The 16,851-nt window shown below is 48.8% G+C and overlaps 1 protein-coding gene and 1 non-coding gene across 3 annotated transcripts in view; one reads left to right on the top strand and one right to left on the bottom strand.

Moving 5' to 3' along the window:
- Nucleotides 1-16,851, top strand: part of FOXP1 (forkhead box P1) — a 706,173-nt gene that overhangs the window by 13,452 nt on the left and 675,870 nt on the right. The gene's annotated exons all lie outside the window — the stretch shown is intronic.
- On the bottom strand, nucleotides 876-938 carry LOC142865033 (U7 small nuclear RNA). Its single transcript, XR_012915335.1, has one exon. It is a non-coding gene; the product is annotated as a U7 small nuclear RNA (small nuclear RNA).

Genomic DNA, 16,851 nt, shown 5'->3' with positions numbered 1-16,851 from the left:
CAAGAAATAGAACTTAGGCCGGGCGTGGTGGCTCACACCTGTCATCCCAGCACTCTGGGAGGCCGAGGCGGGCGGATTGCTCAAGGTCAGGAGTTCGAGACCAGCCTGAGCAAGAGCAAGACCCCGTCTCTACTATAAATAGAAAGAACTTAATTGGCCAACTAATATATATAGAAAAACCTAGCCGGGCATGGTGGCGCATGCCTGTAGTCCCAGCTACTTGGGAGGCTGAGGCAGGAGGATCGCTTGGGCCCAGGAGTTTGAGGTTGCTGTGAGCTAGGCTGACGCCACGGCACTCACTCTAGCCTGGGCAACAAAGTGAGACTCTGTCTCAAAAAAAAAAAAGAAAAGAAAAGAAAAAAGAAATAGAACTTGCTTGAAGCTCTTACTCGAAGGGGAAGAGGGGCATGGGCAATATAAGTAACCTTAACACTTGTACCCCCATAATACGCTAAAATAAAAAAAAAAGAAAAGAAAAAAAGGAAAGAAATAGAACTTTTCAGCCAGCCCAGGATCCCGCTCTCTGTCCTCTGCCTCCCCAGGATTATAAAATAGCTGTTATCCTGACCTAAGGGAGGCACTGTCTTGCATTTATCTCTGGTTTTATCACAAGTGATAAACATCATTTTACATAAAGCAAAGTTATAAGCTCTTTAAATGATAAGTGCCAAATGACGTCGTGATTAGGAAGAGTTTGACATGCTTTTGCTGCAGTGCGTGGCTCTGTTCATAGCTAGAATAGCAACGATGATAATGGCTAGCATGTTTGGAATCCCATTGCCATCTAAGCACATAGATTAATTAATTTCCTTCTCCCCAAAACCCCATGAGATAGATACTATCATTGTCCCCATTTTCTTTTTTCCACCCCAAGGGGGGGTCTTCCAATGAAAACCAGAAAAACCTGCTAGACAATTTCTAAAAGACCTGTAACATTTGCTCCCATGGTCTATATGTGGGTGTTTAGAGAAGTGAAATAATTTGCCCATGGTCACACAATTTGTAGATCGAAGAGCCAAAATACACCTAAGGTACTGCCACTCCAGGCTGCTCTACTGTTAGGCTGCCTTGATGGAGTTGAAGATTCCAGTGTACAAGCATTTTGAGATTCCTTATGGGAGTTCATTTATAAAGAAGAGGATTTAAAGCTTTAAGAAAAAAGATGGGAAAATTCCTGGCCTCGTTCAAACGTTTCATTTTACAGATGAAGAAATGACCCAGAGGCTGGGCACGGTGGCTCACGCCTGTCATCCTAGCACTCTGGGAGGCGTTGAGGCGGGCGGATTGCTCAAGGTCAGGAGTTCGAGACCAGCCTGAGCAAGAGCCAGACCCCCGTCTCTACTAAAAATAGAAAGAAATGAATTGGCCAACTAAAAATATATAGAAAAAATTAGCCGGGCATGGTGGCGCATGCCTGTAGTCCCAGCTAGTCAGGAGGCTGAGGCAGGAGGATCGCTTGAGCCCAGGAGTTTGAGGTTGCTGTGAGCTAGGCTGATGCCTGGCACTCTAACCTAGACAACAGAGCGAGACTCTGTCTCAAAAAAAAAAAAAAAAAAAGAAGGAAAAGAAAAGAAAGAAACGACCCAGAAAGTATAATGAATTCACTTAAGGTCACACAGGCATTTGGTGGCAAAGTTGCAGCCCTTTCCCCAAATCCTCTAAGCTGTTAAAGTCAACGATCTTCCCTTCATTCCATACCTTGTGTGGAAAAAAAAATACATATTTTCTAACCCGCCTCTTTGCATCAGCGCCACGCGAGCAGATGTGTCTTGAAACCAGTCTAGAGCTAGGACATAATCCACATGCCTATTTTCTCAAGGTTTTAACAGGGAATTAAAAAATTTATATTTGAAGCTTGCTTTTCTGTCTCACTTATTGAGTGCCCAATCTGCAGATACACATGACTACCACTCTTCTGCAAAGAATGTACAAGAATAACACATTTAAGTGGTGTGGATGGCAGGTGAAAAAGAATTACTAGTGTAGTGTGTAGGCCCTTCAACATATTCACGGCCAATCCCGGATTATCCCAGCACAGATGGATCATGCAGAAATCCCTCTTCTGCTTCTTACTGGTGACCTTTCACTATTTGTGTTTGCAAATGCTTCTCCCAGAGATTGGGAAGGGGAAGAGCAGAGAAGATGGAATTTGGTTTCTTGATCGGCGTGTGTTAGGTGTCCTGGTCAAAGTTTTGGTGGTTTTGCCATTTCAAGCTAGAGGAAGACTGTGGGATTCTTTCTGGATTGGACCTCTCTAGGATGGCCAACTTCTGATAGTTCTGACTGTGGACAATCGAAAAGCAAACTGGCGTCATGTCAAGGGCTTAGTTTGGAATTTTCTTTATTGGTTGAAAGCCTGTGAGTGTGTACCTTGAGCAAATGACTTAACTTCTTTGAGTCCCAGTTTCCTCGTCTTTGGAAAGGGAAGGTAGAACTTCTTTGGAAAGGGAAGGTAGAGCAAATTACCTGTGAAGCCCACAGCTCAGAACTTTGCACATGGTGGAGAGCTAGCGAGTGGTACTCCCATTGCCTGGCTGTATCCGTTCATCCATACTGTAAAGAAAATGAACTAACCCAAGGACACATTCTCACTTTATCCTCAGGTATTGGTCCAGCTTAACTTGTTTGAGGTCGTGCAAGTCTTTGGTGGCAGGCAAACCTACTAGTGGCGGCCCAAACCTACTAGCCTCCTAGCTGCTTGTTTACCATCATTCTACTTCACCATCCCATACTGGGAAAAACAAACCTGCCCTCTTTACTTGAGTTCCATCTACTTGACTTCTGAGTCGATTGGCCAGGAATCAACTTACAACCTGCATGAACTTTCCAAGTAATTATTTTCTAAGAACATTATTGCCATCACTACCCGGGACTAGAAAAAGGAAGTTCAGTTGATGAAAACATCTTTCAGGCTGAACAAATGCTTGCTGAAGTGTAAGTCTCACATCATCCATGGTGTGGGTTGCAGGTCCTAGAACTTCCCACTGAAAGACAATTGTGAGAGGCTCCCAGGAGTTCCCTGTATTCCATGCATATTATTTTAATCTTGGATACCTTAAAGGAAAGTTGATAGGCTTCACTGGCGCTCAGATATAGACCGCATACAATATTGACTCATTCTCTCAGCAAGTATTTATTGAACAACTATGATATGCACCAGGAACCCAAAATCAAGATACTATCCCTACTTCATGGAGCTCACAATTTAGTGGGTTGATAAATATCCTCAAAACTGAACTACCGGCCCGGGCGTGGTGCCTCACGCCTGTAATCCTAGCACTTTGGGAGGCCGAGGCGGGCGGATTGCTCAAGGTCAGGAGTTCGAAACCAGCCTGAGCGAGACCCCGTCTCTACCAAAAATAGAAATAAATTAATTGACCAGCTAAAAATATATATACAAAAAATTAGCCGGGCATGGTGGCGCATGCCTGTAGTCCCAGCTACTCGGGAGGCTGAGGCAGTAGGATCGCTGAGCCCCGGAGATTGAGGTTGCTGTGAGCCAGGCTAATGCCACGGCACTCACTCTAGCCTGGGCAACAAAGTGAGACTCTGTCTCAAAAAAAAAAAAAAAACAAAAAAAAACTGAACTATCAAACCAGAAGAAAGACAGGAAGTGTATCTTACACATCTTTGAGTTGCACATACTTGGCACGAACTCAATGCATGTTTGAATGAAGGAATGTTTAGATGTTGTCGTAAGCAGGTTTGTTTTTTTTTTAAGTCAAACTATCCTTAAATTTCTAAAGCTGTTTTTACTAATCTCCTTATTGTTTTAAAGTTCTCTAATAATAGTTTAGACACCGAATGCAGTAACCACAGGGGCTGTTGATAATTTGTTGGTGCTTTTTAAACATCTCTCTGAAAGCCAAAGGAGCCCTTGACTTTTGCTCAATAATTCACTGCGTCTTTATGTATCTGTATCTACCTGAGGGGTAACGGTCATAAAGAGGCCCGTGCACCAGCATGTTAAGTATGGGGATTCCTGCACTGTGGAATGTATAAAGATTGCTTACTCTGTAATTTTTAAAAGCCCTGTAACTCCTTATAAAGCATATATAGCATCTGAACAAGAAATATGACACTAAGTCCAGGATTAAATAATATCTTGGGGCCACTGCCTTATGCATTTTCAGCAGTTTGGGAACTCCGGTAAGTGCAGGTTAACAAGACCAGAGCGTCATAAATGAGCATCTGTCCCATGACCCAGCTGGAGACCCCTTCCGATTATTCATTCCAGAAGCATCCAGCTGACACCGAGTTCAGCCCCCGTGGCCCGAGATTGGCGAGAGGTGAAACCCTCCCCATGCCTCGTGGACTGGCTAAATGTTGTCTGGGGTCTCACTTGCTTTGTAGCCCTGCTAACTCTATTTTAAAAATTAACGTAAACAAAAGGGGGCCCTAGACAGGCAGCCATCTGACCCGTGTGGGAAAAGGTTTCTTTTTTTATTTTTTATTTTATTTTTTTTTTTAAAAAGTGTTTTAAATGAGAACAGGCAGCGCTGCAGAGAACTTGCGTGCTGACCTGGAGTCCGCAGCCCGGGTTCATCCTCACACTTCAAAGGCCTGGCTCTGAGCGGATCGCACATTTTCCTTGATGACAAATTAATCAAACTTGATTTCTTGGATGGGATGGATACAAAAGAACTACAACTCCCCAAGGCCCGAAAGTCAATACAGCCCTTCTGGCTCTGATTAGGGTAACAAAAGGATATCTGAGAGCCATCCTCCTCCCTGCTCTGTGCTGGGGAATGGAGCTAAAAGCAAGCCAGGCTTGTAAAGGAGAGAGGCCTTATTAAAACACATTTCAGCTGCAATCCAGTGCTCAGCAAGCCCTCCTGGCAGAGAAAATTACTTTTTAGGAGACGCTCACCTTTTCTCAAAAAAGAGCAAAGTTTCCGCTCAGAAGAACCTCGGAGGAAGTAGTATTTTATTATGAATCTGAAATGTTTATAGATCTCCCCTTTTATGTCTCTGCTGCGAAGATGAGGTTGGAAAAAAAAAGAAAAGAAAAGAAATGGGCCTGTGATATCTGGCAAGTGTTAGCGGTGGCCCGCATTTGGATAAGGAAATTTACTTCCACCGGGTCCGGGGAATTTGTGTCCCCGCGAAGGCAGGCCTGGGACAAGGTGAAGTGCTGGGCCTCAGCATGCAGCCCACTCGTGGCAGAGAGCGAAATAAGCCTCTTGCTAAATCGGGGAGCGCAGGATTGCAATGCAAAACCCTCCAGCAGCTTTGTCACCGCCTGCTCAGTGAAGTATCTGAGGACACTGCTAGCAGCCCTCTTGCGATCGCTGTGCCTTCTATATTTAGAAGAATTGCTGCCGCACAAAATATGGTCCCCTGACTGTTCTGGGGGTGCTTTCTGCCCTGCCCAAAAAGGTTTCCAAAAAAAAAAAAACCATGGAGGGTTTATACCTGATGGGTGTTTCCTTCCACGTGCAGGCAGATGCACAGATCTGTGTCCCGGGGGGTTCCTATTTTATGAGTTTTTGCAGAATCTGCAGCCGGCCCCGCCGCCACCCGGGGAGCAGGGACGGCTTGGTGGCCGGGCGGTTGGTACGCCCGTGGAGTTGGGTCACACAAACCCATCTCTCGTTTCTGACACGTGGCTTGAAGACCCTTCCTCCAAGGATCTCTCTGATCCTGATAGGCAGTTTTCAACATGCTGGTGGCATGCCATGAGCGACATCCACTGGGAGGGTTCCACCTCCCCCTGCGAGCTGGCCCCGCTCTGCCCCGCGTGCTCCGAGCCGGGCCAGCCACACTGGTCAATCTGCAGACTCCTGCCTGGGCCCAGCCCTGCTCACCCCTTATCGATGCTCCGAGGCTGAGCGAAGGTCCCCTCCTCCAGGAAGCCTGTCCTGAGCTCTCCAAGCAGACAGGAGCCCTCCTTTCTTACACTGTAGGGCGCACATGAAGTTTCTCTGCGTCCCTTGTGGTCCTCGATTCATTCTACGCACCGAGTGGCCGTGTCTAAGTGTGATGTCCCAGGCCTTTTCTTTTCCCACCCCTCCCCCCGGGAATGGAGGAATGACACTTCCACCAACTCATCAGAGATCCCATCTTAAGGAAACCCTTCCTCCAATCTTGGAGGGGTGCGCTTGTGGTTACAGGGAACATCACCTTCGGGGAGAGAAGACCACCTTCCTCCTCCTGGCACCCAGCTTGCCAGTTTGGTGACCTTGAGTGAGACACCCGAATTTTCTGAGCTCCAGTTGGATCATCTAGGTCACGGGAGTAATGAATGTCCCCCTGATTGAGTGCAAAGATTAAATGAGAAAATACGCATGGAGTCCTTTTCTAACACAATCTCTTAGTGCTCGCTGTTCGTGGCTAGGTTGTAACACTAATGCTTCATGATCCTGCAGTGGCCTGGTCAAGGTAGGCCTGTTTTTCTTTTTGTTGTTGTTGTTGTTGTTGTTGTTTAGATACTTGGCCAGCTCTTTCAAAATCACATTCTAAAGTAAGAGCCCAGAAACCTTTTTATTTTCATGCAAATCATTTTTTTAGGGTAAAAGTAATACATGTTCGTTTTAACAAAAGCAAACAATAGCAATAGCTAGCTCTCCCTCCCCCCAACCCCCCCCCTTTTTTTTTTCAAGTCCTAAATGATACTGGTAAGATATTACAGGGTTTATTACAGGTAGGATATTACAGGATATTTGTGGGTATCTCAAGACACGGATTAAAGTTGGGTAGCTGTGGCCAGAGTCAGGGCCACGAGAGTGTGACAGAGGGCACTCAGAGAGGAAAGATTGTGAATTAAGAAAAGGGACAGAAGAGATTATATGGTGTGAGCCTTGTGAAGAGGCTCAGGTGGTCCTATGGAAATGACTTATTCGCAACACCTGTCTCCTCCCCCACGTGTAGAAGATTCTTTAAAGGCAATGTGGCCATTCTTTTTCCTTGGCGTGGGCGTCTCCAACCGCCTGTAGGACTCGCCTGCAGGACTTTCCTAGCTCTCTACTTGGAGGTAGGACTTGAGGACAGGTGAAATTCACAAGAATCCGGGACATCGCCGAGTTTGGGAACCTCCCTGTTGGTAATGAAGTCACCACTCACCTTGATCAACAAATTTTCCTCCTCTTCCCAACGAGAGGCAGAAATCTGGGTCTCCCGCAGAAACTTCAGTGGAGGTTTGTGGTTTTCAATCCAATTATTATGCTTGTCCGTGTTGTGTCTCAGCCTTAAGGATGGTTTATGCTCCTGCTGTTTACGCTGCAAAATCGTAGCCACCACCAGGACAAGAGTTGTATACTGACAGTGGTTTCTAAGGGACTATAATTTGCTAGAATGTGAGGATTGCGTCAAATTCCAAGAGTATAAAAACAGGAGTGAATTACTTTGATCTTCCCTGGTTTTGTTTTGCCGAATAGTCTCACTCTTTTTGCCCCATAGGGCCCCAGACGCAGCCGAAGCCCTAGAATGTTCCTCAGAATTAAATGGCAAAGGCTGAAATCATGTTCAGACTTTCCCAGGACCCCGAGTAAGTGCGAGTGTTCCCCCTGCTGGGGTCGGGGGTCGATTTCTGCTTGTGGAAAGACCCCAGGCGACTCGTGATGATGACATGCCCTCACCCTAACAAATCTCAGTAGCCGTTTCATGCACCCCGTTATATACTTAATTTTAAACACAATTTAAAATCTCATACATTGCAGACAACACCTAATTAGTTTCCAAGATAGAACTGTGGGGAAAACGATACAGGTTTTAAAAGCAGATCCTGGGAAAACTCTGTTACACTGACAGACTTCAGATCTCCGATTCTTACCCTGTCTTCGGTTGCAAGAAGTTGAATGTCGGTGCAAAGTGTCCATTTAAAAAAAGTTGTAGAAATCCTCAGGCTAGTTTCTGGCAGGATAGGTTATCTACAGCATTCAGCCCATTTGATTCTTTTAAAGTCACTACCCACGTGCAACCTGTCAGTGCCAGCGTTTATAAACTTGCCACTGTGGTTTTCACGGGATCGCTGTGGGCTGCCTTCCAGCTCACTGGCTGGAGCCATCGGGAGAAAACCAGGACCAGCTGGGCCCCGGGGACTCGTGCTGAGGTTGTCACAGAGCGGGGCTGTGACGGTTAAGAGCATACCTGGGGAATGTCGTCTCTCTCCATCGGCCAGGTGGTGGGGTGCTGCCTCTTGAGCATAGTGTAGGGGTCAGGCCAGGCTGGGGAGCCCTCGGTCCCTGTCTGCCACCCTCTTCCAGAGCTGCCCTTGAGACTTCCAAGATCCAGGACAAGTTGGGTCCCCCAGAGTGTGTCAGTTTTGTGATCCCACTTTCTGGGGTACGAGCCCAAAGATGAGCATTTCTTGGCAGCACCTGCCGGAGACAATCAGGTGTGGACTTTCTTAGAAGGAAGCTAACCCCTCTCCACCCCACCCCACCCCCATCTACCGTTGGACAGGAAAGGGCTTGCTAATCCGCATTGGCCAACTTTTGATTATTCAAAAGCAGCCTACACAGAAGTCATGGACCCTGAGTCAGGGTCCCACCTAGCGACATGTCGTCATTTTATAGTTAAGGGTACAGGGGCTTAGAGAAGAAAGGTCCTTTGCCTGAAATATCACAGAGCTAGTGAGCCCCAGAGCGGAAGCTGGACCTCAGTCCCCTTGCTCTACATCCGGTTTCCTTTTCCCTATCCAACTGTAATTTTCCTGTTGTTTAAGTACCACTTCCCTGTGTCCTGTGCTCTCCTTTTATCTTCGTTGCTCAATTTATTCTGTGGTTGAAATTTTCATTGGGATAAATATTTTTTTTAATGTAAGAATGTAGCAAAACAAATCAATTCCAGTAGCTTATAACATTAGGGGCAAAGTAGGAGAGAGGGTCACCATGAGCAGCACTACACCAGGGCTAATGCATTAGGGCTAAGTGGCAAAAGAGCCAGAGAAGGTAATAAAAGGGAATAAAAACTATGTATGACGTTAACTGAAACGTTGTGGAGCGGTGGCTTCAGGCACAGTTTGATCCAGGAGACCTACCTAATCTCTTGGTTTTTCTCTTCCCTGTTCTCTTCAATCACTAGTAAAATCTACATCCTCCCACTTTGAAGTCCAAAAGAGACAGAATGGGTCCCCCTCTCTCTCTCAACAGCCATCACCCATCCCTCAGCTGGGGTTAAAATCTTGAAGATGATTCTGGAAAAAAGGGGGAGGCCTTGACACTGAGTGACAAAACCCAGAAAGATCCACTGTAGCATCAAGTCCCAGTCACTGGGGGACATTAGGCGCGTCACCTAACTCCAAAGCCTCCGTTCTTCAGCCGTGGAATGAAGGCGATCATGGCGCTGCCCTCGTGTTATACGGTGTCCCAAGCTTTGAACGTGGTCAGGCGCAGTAAACTTTAGCACCGAGCGTGAGCTAAGAAGCCAGAGGGCGGGCCCTGATGCCCTGGAGCCAGCTGCCCTGTGGGTAAAGTCCTGACTCCTTCTAGCCTGCGAGGAGCTAAGTCCCCAGCCTTTTCTTCCTTTCCTTCCTTCCTTCCTTCCTTCCTTCCTTCCTTCCTTCCTTCCTTCCTTCCTTCCTTCCTTCCTTCCTTCCTCTCTCTCTCTCTCTTTCCTTCCTTCCTTCCTTCCTTTCCTCCCTTCCCTCCTTCCCTTCCCTCCTTCCCTTCCCTCCTTCCCTTCCCTCCTTCCCTTCCCTCCTTCCCTTCCCTCCTTCCCTTCCCTCCTTCCCTTCCCTCCTTCCCTTCCCTCCTTCCCTTCCCTCCTTCCCTTCCCTCCTTCCCTTCCCTCCTTCCCTTCCCTCCTTCCCTTCCCTCCTTCCCTTCCTTCCTTCCTTTCCTTCCTTTCCTTCCTTTCCTCCCTTTCCTCCCTTTCCTCCCTTTCCTCCCTTTCCTCCCTTTCCTCCCTTTCCTTCCCTTCCCTTCCCTTCCCTTCCCTTCCCTTCCCTTCCCTTCCCTTCCCTTCCCTTCCCTTCCCTTCCCTTCCCTTCCCTTCCCTTCCCTTCCCTTCCCTTCCCTTCCCTTCCCTTCCCTTCCCTTCCCTTCCCTTCCCTTCCCTTCCCTTCCTTCCTTCCTTCCTTCCTTTCTTTCTTTCTATTTCAGCATATTATGGGGGTACAAATGTTTAGGTTACGTGTGCTGCCTTTCCCCCCTTCCCTCCCCCGCCCCGAGTCAGAGTTTCAAGCGTGTCCATCCCCCAGATGGTGCACACCGCACTCATTGTGTGTGTATACACCCATCCCCTCCTCCCCCTACCGCCTCCCACCTGCCCGACACCCCATACATGTTATTCCTATGTGTCCACTTAGGTGTTGATCAGTTAATACCAGTTTGCTGGTGAGTACATGTGGTGCTTGTTTTTCCATTCTTGGGATGCTTCACTTAGTAGAATGGGTTCCAGCTCTAACCAGGAAAATACAAGAGGTGCTGGATCACCATTGTTTCTTAGAGCTGAATAGCACTCCATGGTGTACACGTGCCACCTTTGATTAATCCACTCATGTATTGATGGGCACCTGGGTTGTTTCCACATCTTTGCCATTGTGAATCGTGCTGCTATAAACATTCGAGTGCTTGTGTCTTTTTAATAAAGTGTCCAGCCTTTTCTTGATCCACAAACATTACCCCTCCCCCTGCTCCGCCCTGGACAGCCCGGGGTGCCCTTGCACAGGCTGCCTCCCTCTGCCATCTGCTCACCCGCCTTTCTTGGTGGGTGCCCCTTCTCCGTTGTCACAGAGAGCCTGCACCTCTGCAAGCGTAGCGTGTGGCATGACGTCTGTCCGTCCCTCCCACTAGACTGGGCGAGTGTGGAGACCAGGACGCACACTCAGGTGGCCGCCGTGCCTGGCTCGTAGTGAGTGTGCAAAGGAAATTCCTCACCTAAAACAAGAGTCGAGCTGTAGGCAGACGGGCAAAGGCCTGGTTGGCCCTGAGGGTTTGGTGACCCAGTGGATGGCGAAGCTTCACTCTGTCCTGTAGCTGGGGGGTCATCACCCGAAAATCCAGGCCACTGCCCTACAAAGCATCCCGACGTCCAGGGAGACAGAGCTGGGTACGGAGCAGCCTCCCCGGACCCCATCCTCACCATCTGAAAAACTCCCAGGCCCGGCCTTATAAGCGAGGGACCATTCATTTTGCCCACTGTGTGGACTCTCCCCTCCCCTCCCCTCCCCTCCCCTCCCCTCCCCTCCCCTCTTTGAGACAGAGTCTCACTCTGTTGCCCAGGCTAGAGTGAGTGCCGTGGCGTCAGCCTAGCTCACAGCAACCTCAAACTCCTGGGCTCAAGCGATCCTCCTGCCTCAGCCTCCCGAGTAGCTGGGACTACAGGCACGCACCACCATGCCCGGCTAGTTTTTTCTATATATGTTTAGTTGTCCAGCTAATTTATTTCTATGTTTTTAGTAGAGACAGGATCTCACTTTTGCTCAGGCTGGTTTCTAACTCCTGAGCTCAAACGATCCTCCCGCCTCGGCCTCCCAGAGTGCTAGGATGACAGGCGTGAGCCACCGCGCCCGGCCTGCGTGGACTCTTAACGCTCCTTGTCTGTAGGTTTGCAGATGATGTTGTAGTTTTGTAATAAATTCTTATTTTGTAAGTCTGAGCTGGTTCTGGGTTCAACAAAGCAGATTTTTTTAATCCACTAACGAACTTTCCTGAAAACAAACACTGACTTCCTGCGTCATAGCTTTAGAGAAGCTCCAGGTGGAAATTTCCCTGACTACACGTTTAAGGAAATTAGCTTTGGGAGGAGAATCAACAGTGTTAAAAGAAACGCAAATTTGGAAATGGCGACGAGACCCATCCTTGGCTCCTTGCCCCAATCCCCACCCCGTCCCCGTCCCTGTCCCCGGGTAGGGGCAGGCAGACTCTTGATCTCTTCTGATAGGGGCAGGGGCCTGCAGGGAGGGTCTTGGCAATGGCGAAGCATTTAATATAATTCTTTCTAGTCGAGTTCAGTTTTGACTATTCGTGGGCTAGAACCCAAGAAATGCTTCCTCCCTGTAAATGCTGGAGGTGAGCTAGAGAATTAGAGCCCAGCTGCCAACGTGTGCCGAGCTTCTGAGGAGTGAAGATCGGGCTAAGTACGAATAAGTACTGTGCCGTCGCAAATAAGTACTGTACTCAACGGGCTCGGCTTGCAAACCATCTTCCCTGTATGTCTGCCCCCAAATCTTTCATGGAGCTGCTTTCTCTCCGACCAGAGCATTTCCCAACGTGTTTGCTAAAGGGAAATCACCACCAAGACATCTGCAAATTCTCCGGGCTTTGAAGTATTCACAGGAAATTCAGCAAAGAGAAACGCAGAGTTACTTTGAGTGACTTCGGGTGGGTGGATATATTGTTTGTTTGGTTTGCTTTTACAGCAGCTGGCGGTGGAGGCCAAACCCCATGTGCTGGCACCACCGGAAATTAAAATGCCTTCCTTCTGCTCCTACCTGACACAAGAAGCTTTCAGAATTTTAGTTTGTCATTCAAAGGAACAAAAGATAGAAGTACACATAGGGGGGAAAAGTATCGAGTGTGTTCTCTTGTTCAGATGAAAATTCAGATCTTTGCATGCTTTTAAAGTGTAGCTGTATGTTTTTAAGTTTTCAATGCTTTCAGTACAGGTAGCATTTAAGAGTTTGCAAAGTGTGTTTGCTGCATTAGCTCATGTAATCTTTCTAAGGCATCCAGGCAGTTAGCTGGTTACTATTGCTTTGCAGGTAAGTTGGCAGAGAGAAAGGTGAAGGGACTTGCCCAGCGTCACTTAGCCCGCGAGTGGCAGACCACAGGGCCTCTCTAATTCCAGAGGGAATGCCTTCCAGCTAAGAGAACCTTCTCTCAGTTTACTATGGGAAGCGGCCCTATACTGGGCTGTTTTCCCCTCCACGTTGCCTTTACACTGTGGAGTAATCTGCTTGCTTCCTAGGGGGTGGAGGTTGGTGTTTATGGTTCTGCAAGACAAAATAGAAACAAGAAGTTAAGCAGTAATTATAATATGATCAATGCTAACATTTATCAAGTGTGGACCCTGTCCCAGACTCTAAGTTACACGCATTAACCTCCTTAATCCTCATAGGAACCTGCCTTATCCAGGGAGTTCAAGTGGCTTGTCCCAGGTGACTTAGCAAGAAAGTAGTGAGCCCAGGATTCAAGTACAGACAGTCTGACCCCAGGCTCTTCCTCTTAACCACTCTCGATGTATTTACTGAGCATCTACTCAATGCCAGATCCTTTTTATGCACTGTCTCATTGATTCATCACCATGCCCATTTTACGGATGAGGAAACAGAGGCTCAGAGTGGTTAAGTGACCTGCCCAAAGTCATAGAATATAGAAAGTGTTGGAGCCAAGAGCTGAACCAGGCCGCCTGTTCCTCAAGTCTGTTCTTGGACCCTCTTGCTCCATGTCATACCAAAATACACGCTTTACACTGCTCATGGGTCACACTTGCAGAAGCCATTAGGGGTCGGATTCCAGGGACCGTGCTGCCCAGCAGGGCAGGGCTGGGGAAAGCGGGTCCAGGCAACTGCTTAGAGCTTTGCCCTGAGCAGCCGGGCAGTCCTTCCTCTGCATATGACAGTCGGGGAAACTGAGGCCCAGGGAGGCTAAATGACTTTCCCAAAGTAATAAGTCTTCCCGAGAGATGGCAGCAAGATCAGAATACTGGTGCTTTGCACTTAGGGCACTGGCCTATGTCGTTATGTGCTTTGGATGATGACAAACTTGGAAATCGAGGACCTTTTGGGGAACAGGGGTCCCCAGTTTCCATTTCTGGGCCCCACCCCATTTTACTGCCCAGTCCCTTTAGACCTCACTCTGTTTCCTCCCTCTCCTCCAGAAAGGGAGGGAAACCGCCACCCACCTTCCTCGCAGGAATTTTGCAAAGATTAATCGGATAATTTCAGAATAGCTCTTTGAGCTGCTTGAAGCAAAAGTGGCATCTCCAAGAACAAAGGAAAACAATAATTATTATTATTATTACATTTAAATGCATTAATGAGACTCTCTGTGGGGGCAATTAAGAGGGGACGGGCTTGTACTTGTGTGGAGAATTCACAAGCTGATGAAATGCCAGTCCCCCACGATGTCGCCAGGGCTGCCGGTGGCACCGGGGCGCGGGCATTGGGGGTGCAAGCCTCAGAGCTGGAGCCTCCCCTTCTTCTGCGTAAAAATAACCTGCCCGGCCCATGCCACCCCTGCGGGAGGTGGTGCCGGTCATGCCCCAGCCTGGTCACCATGAAGTGGCTCACCCAGCCCTTTCCAAAAAAACGACACCTCCTTGTCACCTGCACATGAGAACGTGCTTTCTGGGCTTCCCTGCCTGTCCTGTAATTAATTACTGCCCGTCTGCCAGGGACAGAAACTTCCTACCACCTCGGCTGGGTGCCCGGAAGGACTTTCTCTCCCATCTGCCCACGGAACCTGTGTTTGCGTTCAGCGGTGGGCCTGCCAGACAACGAGGTTTGGACGCCACGGAGCTGTGCAGGCGAGTTGATTCCAGGCTCCAAGCCTCCCTCGGCTGCTAACATCTGGTCTGTTCAGATGTCGCCCTCTCTCCGTTCCCAGGGCCGGGCTTGGTGGGCAAAGATGTTCTCTTTTACAGTCCACTCGCCTTTGATCTCACGTACACACCTGGCCGCGCTTAGCCCCTGCAGCAAGCCCACGCCCTGCACAGGGTGGCTGGCTTGGCTTGCTTGCTTTTCCCCCCAACTTCACTTTTTACACGCAGATGGTCACCACGCTGCATGCAACTGCAGCCGCAGCCTGCTCATCATCTGAGAACAGATTTTTTTTTCCCCCTGCAGCCGATTCCGACAGGATAACCTCTTAGGCAAACACTTGGGCACCTGCCTGTCTCTCACGGCTTCATGTTCTGCCCACGCTGTCACCCCCACCTGCTCCTGCCGGCCCAGTGCAAGCAGAGGCTGGGCCTCCTACACCACGGCTTCTCGAACTGCAACGTGCACGCACATTGCCTGGGCATCTGATTAAAATGCAGATCCCGATCCTCGGGACAGGACAGGAGGGGACCTCAGATTCTGACTTCCGACAGGCTCCCGGGCGATGCCAAAGCCGTTGGCCTATGAACCACATGGCAAATGGCAAAGTCCTAGATGACTTCTGGAATAGCCTCTACGCTGGCCTCCTCCCAATAACCTCTTCCCATTCCCTTAAAAAAAAAAAAAAAAGTCACTGCCTTATGTTCTATTCGCATAGATGCATCCTCATGGCCCGGGTGACAATTTCATACTCAGGTACCAGTAGTTGGTAGAGAGGCAGGATATGGAATCAGGGGACTGTGCCCGGACAGAGGGATCTAGATGTTGGGACCACACGAACCACAGGAGAATCAGATTTCTAATTGGTGAGTTTTTGATATATCCTGGCAGTGCTCTGCCTTGATAAAAGGTTTTAAACAAATAAGGTTATCGACAATATGAAATTAGGTATTAAATCTTTTCACGCATTTTCCTCCCCTACCCCAACCCTGAGTTCAGAGAACCACAGAGGAACAACTCACTGCTCATTCAGGGGACCGCAGAGTAAGAATAGGGTCATGTCAACTCATGGGAGGCCAAAGCTGGAGGATCACCCAAGGTCAGGAGTTCGAAACCAGCCTGAGCAAGGGCGAGACCCTGTCTCTACTAAAAAATAGAAATAAATTAATTGGCCAACTAATATATATATAGAAAAAATTAGCCGGGCGTGGTGGTGCATGCCTGTAGTCCCAGGTACTTGGGAGGCTGAGGCAGGAGGATCGCTTGAGCCCAGGAGTTGGAGTTTGCTGTGAGCCGGGCTGACGTCACAGCACTGTAGCCCGGGCAACAGAGTGAGACTCTGTCTCAAAAAAAGAAAAAAAAAAAAGGAAAAGCAATTTCCGTGTAATAAGTCTGATGCTAGAATTGAAACACCAACTGGGTCCATGCTTGCCTTTTCGTGAACCCTCAAGGGTGACGTCAAGATGAGCGTGGACATCGGAAGTCTGTTGGACGCGGTGGCTCTCCCTAGGAGGGAAACTCTTGCATGACATCATGAAGGGGGCACTTACGCCCCTCCACTGATATACATCGGGGCCGACACACATGCGCTTGCGAGTCCCACTCGCCCACATTCATTTCCTGGTTCCATAACGCGGCTTTAACCGTGTCGTTTAAGCTTGTTTAGCCTCGCTTTGCCCATCTATATAATGGGCATTACCATGACTGTCACTAATTTGGGGCCTATCGTGTGACAGACTTCACAGACAGCCCTGTAAAGCCAGCTGCTACAGCACCTGGTACAACATGGCTGCCTGTCACTGTGACCCACCGGCCCTTGCCACAGGACAGGCCCTCGAAGCTTCTGCGTTTGAGTCTTCCTCATGCTCCTGGATTATGGGCTGGCTCCCAGGAGGGGGCTGGTTCATCCAGGGCAGTGAGAAGGCGTGAGCCTTCAGGACTCAAGATCCCTGCTCCTGCCCTTGTGGTATGAATGGATTTCAGGGTTTTTTTTGAGACAGAGTCTCACTCTATTGCCCGGGCTAGAGTGCCGTGGCATCAGCCTAGCTCACAGCAACCTCCAACTCCTGGGCTTAAGCGATCCTCCTATCTCGGCCTCCCTAGTAGCTGGGACTACAGGCATGCGCCACCGTGCCCTGCTAATTTTTTCTATATATGTCTAGTTGGCCAATTAATTTATTTCTATTTTTTAGTAGAGACGGGGTCTCGCTCTTGCTCAGACTGCTTTCGAACTCCTGACCTTGAGCGATCCTCCCGCCTCGGCCTCCCAGAGTGCTAGGATTATAGGCGTGAGCCACCACGCCCAGCCAGGATTTCAGTGTTTTTAACTGGTCCATCCCCATTGGGCTGATGAAAATATTGAGAATCGAATGAAGCAAATTGCCCAAGACTGCCCAGCTAGCGAGTGGTGGGGTGCAGGTGAGTGG

This window comes from Microcebus murinus, chromosome 28, assembly GCF_040939455.1.
Source record: "Microcebus murinus isolate Inina chromosome 28, M.murinus_Inina_mat1.0, whole genome shotgun sequence".
Lineage (NCBI taxonomy): Eukaryota > Metazoa > Chordata > Mammalia > Primates > Cheirogaleidae > Microcebus > Microcebus murinus.
This window is presented reverse-complemented; position numbering and strand designations above follow the sequence as displayed.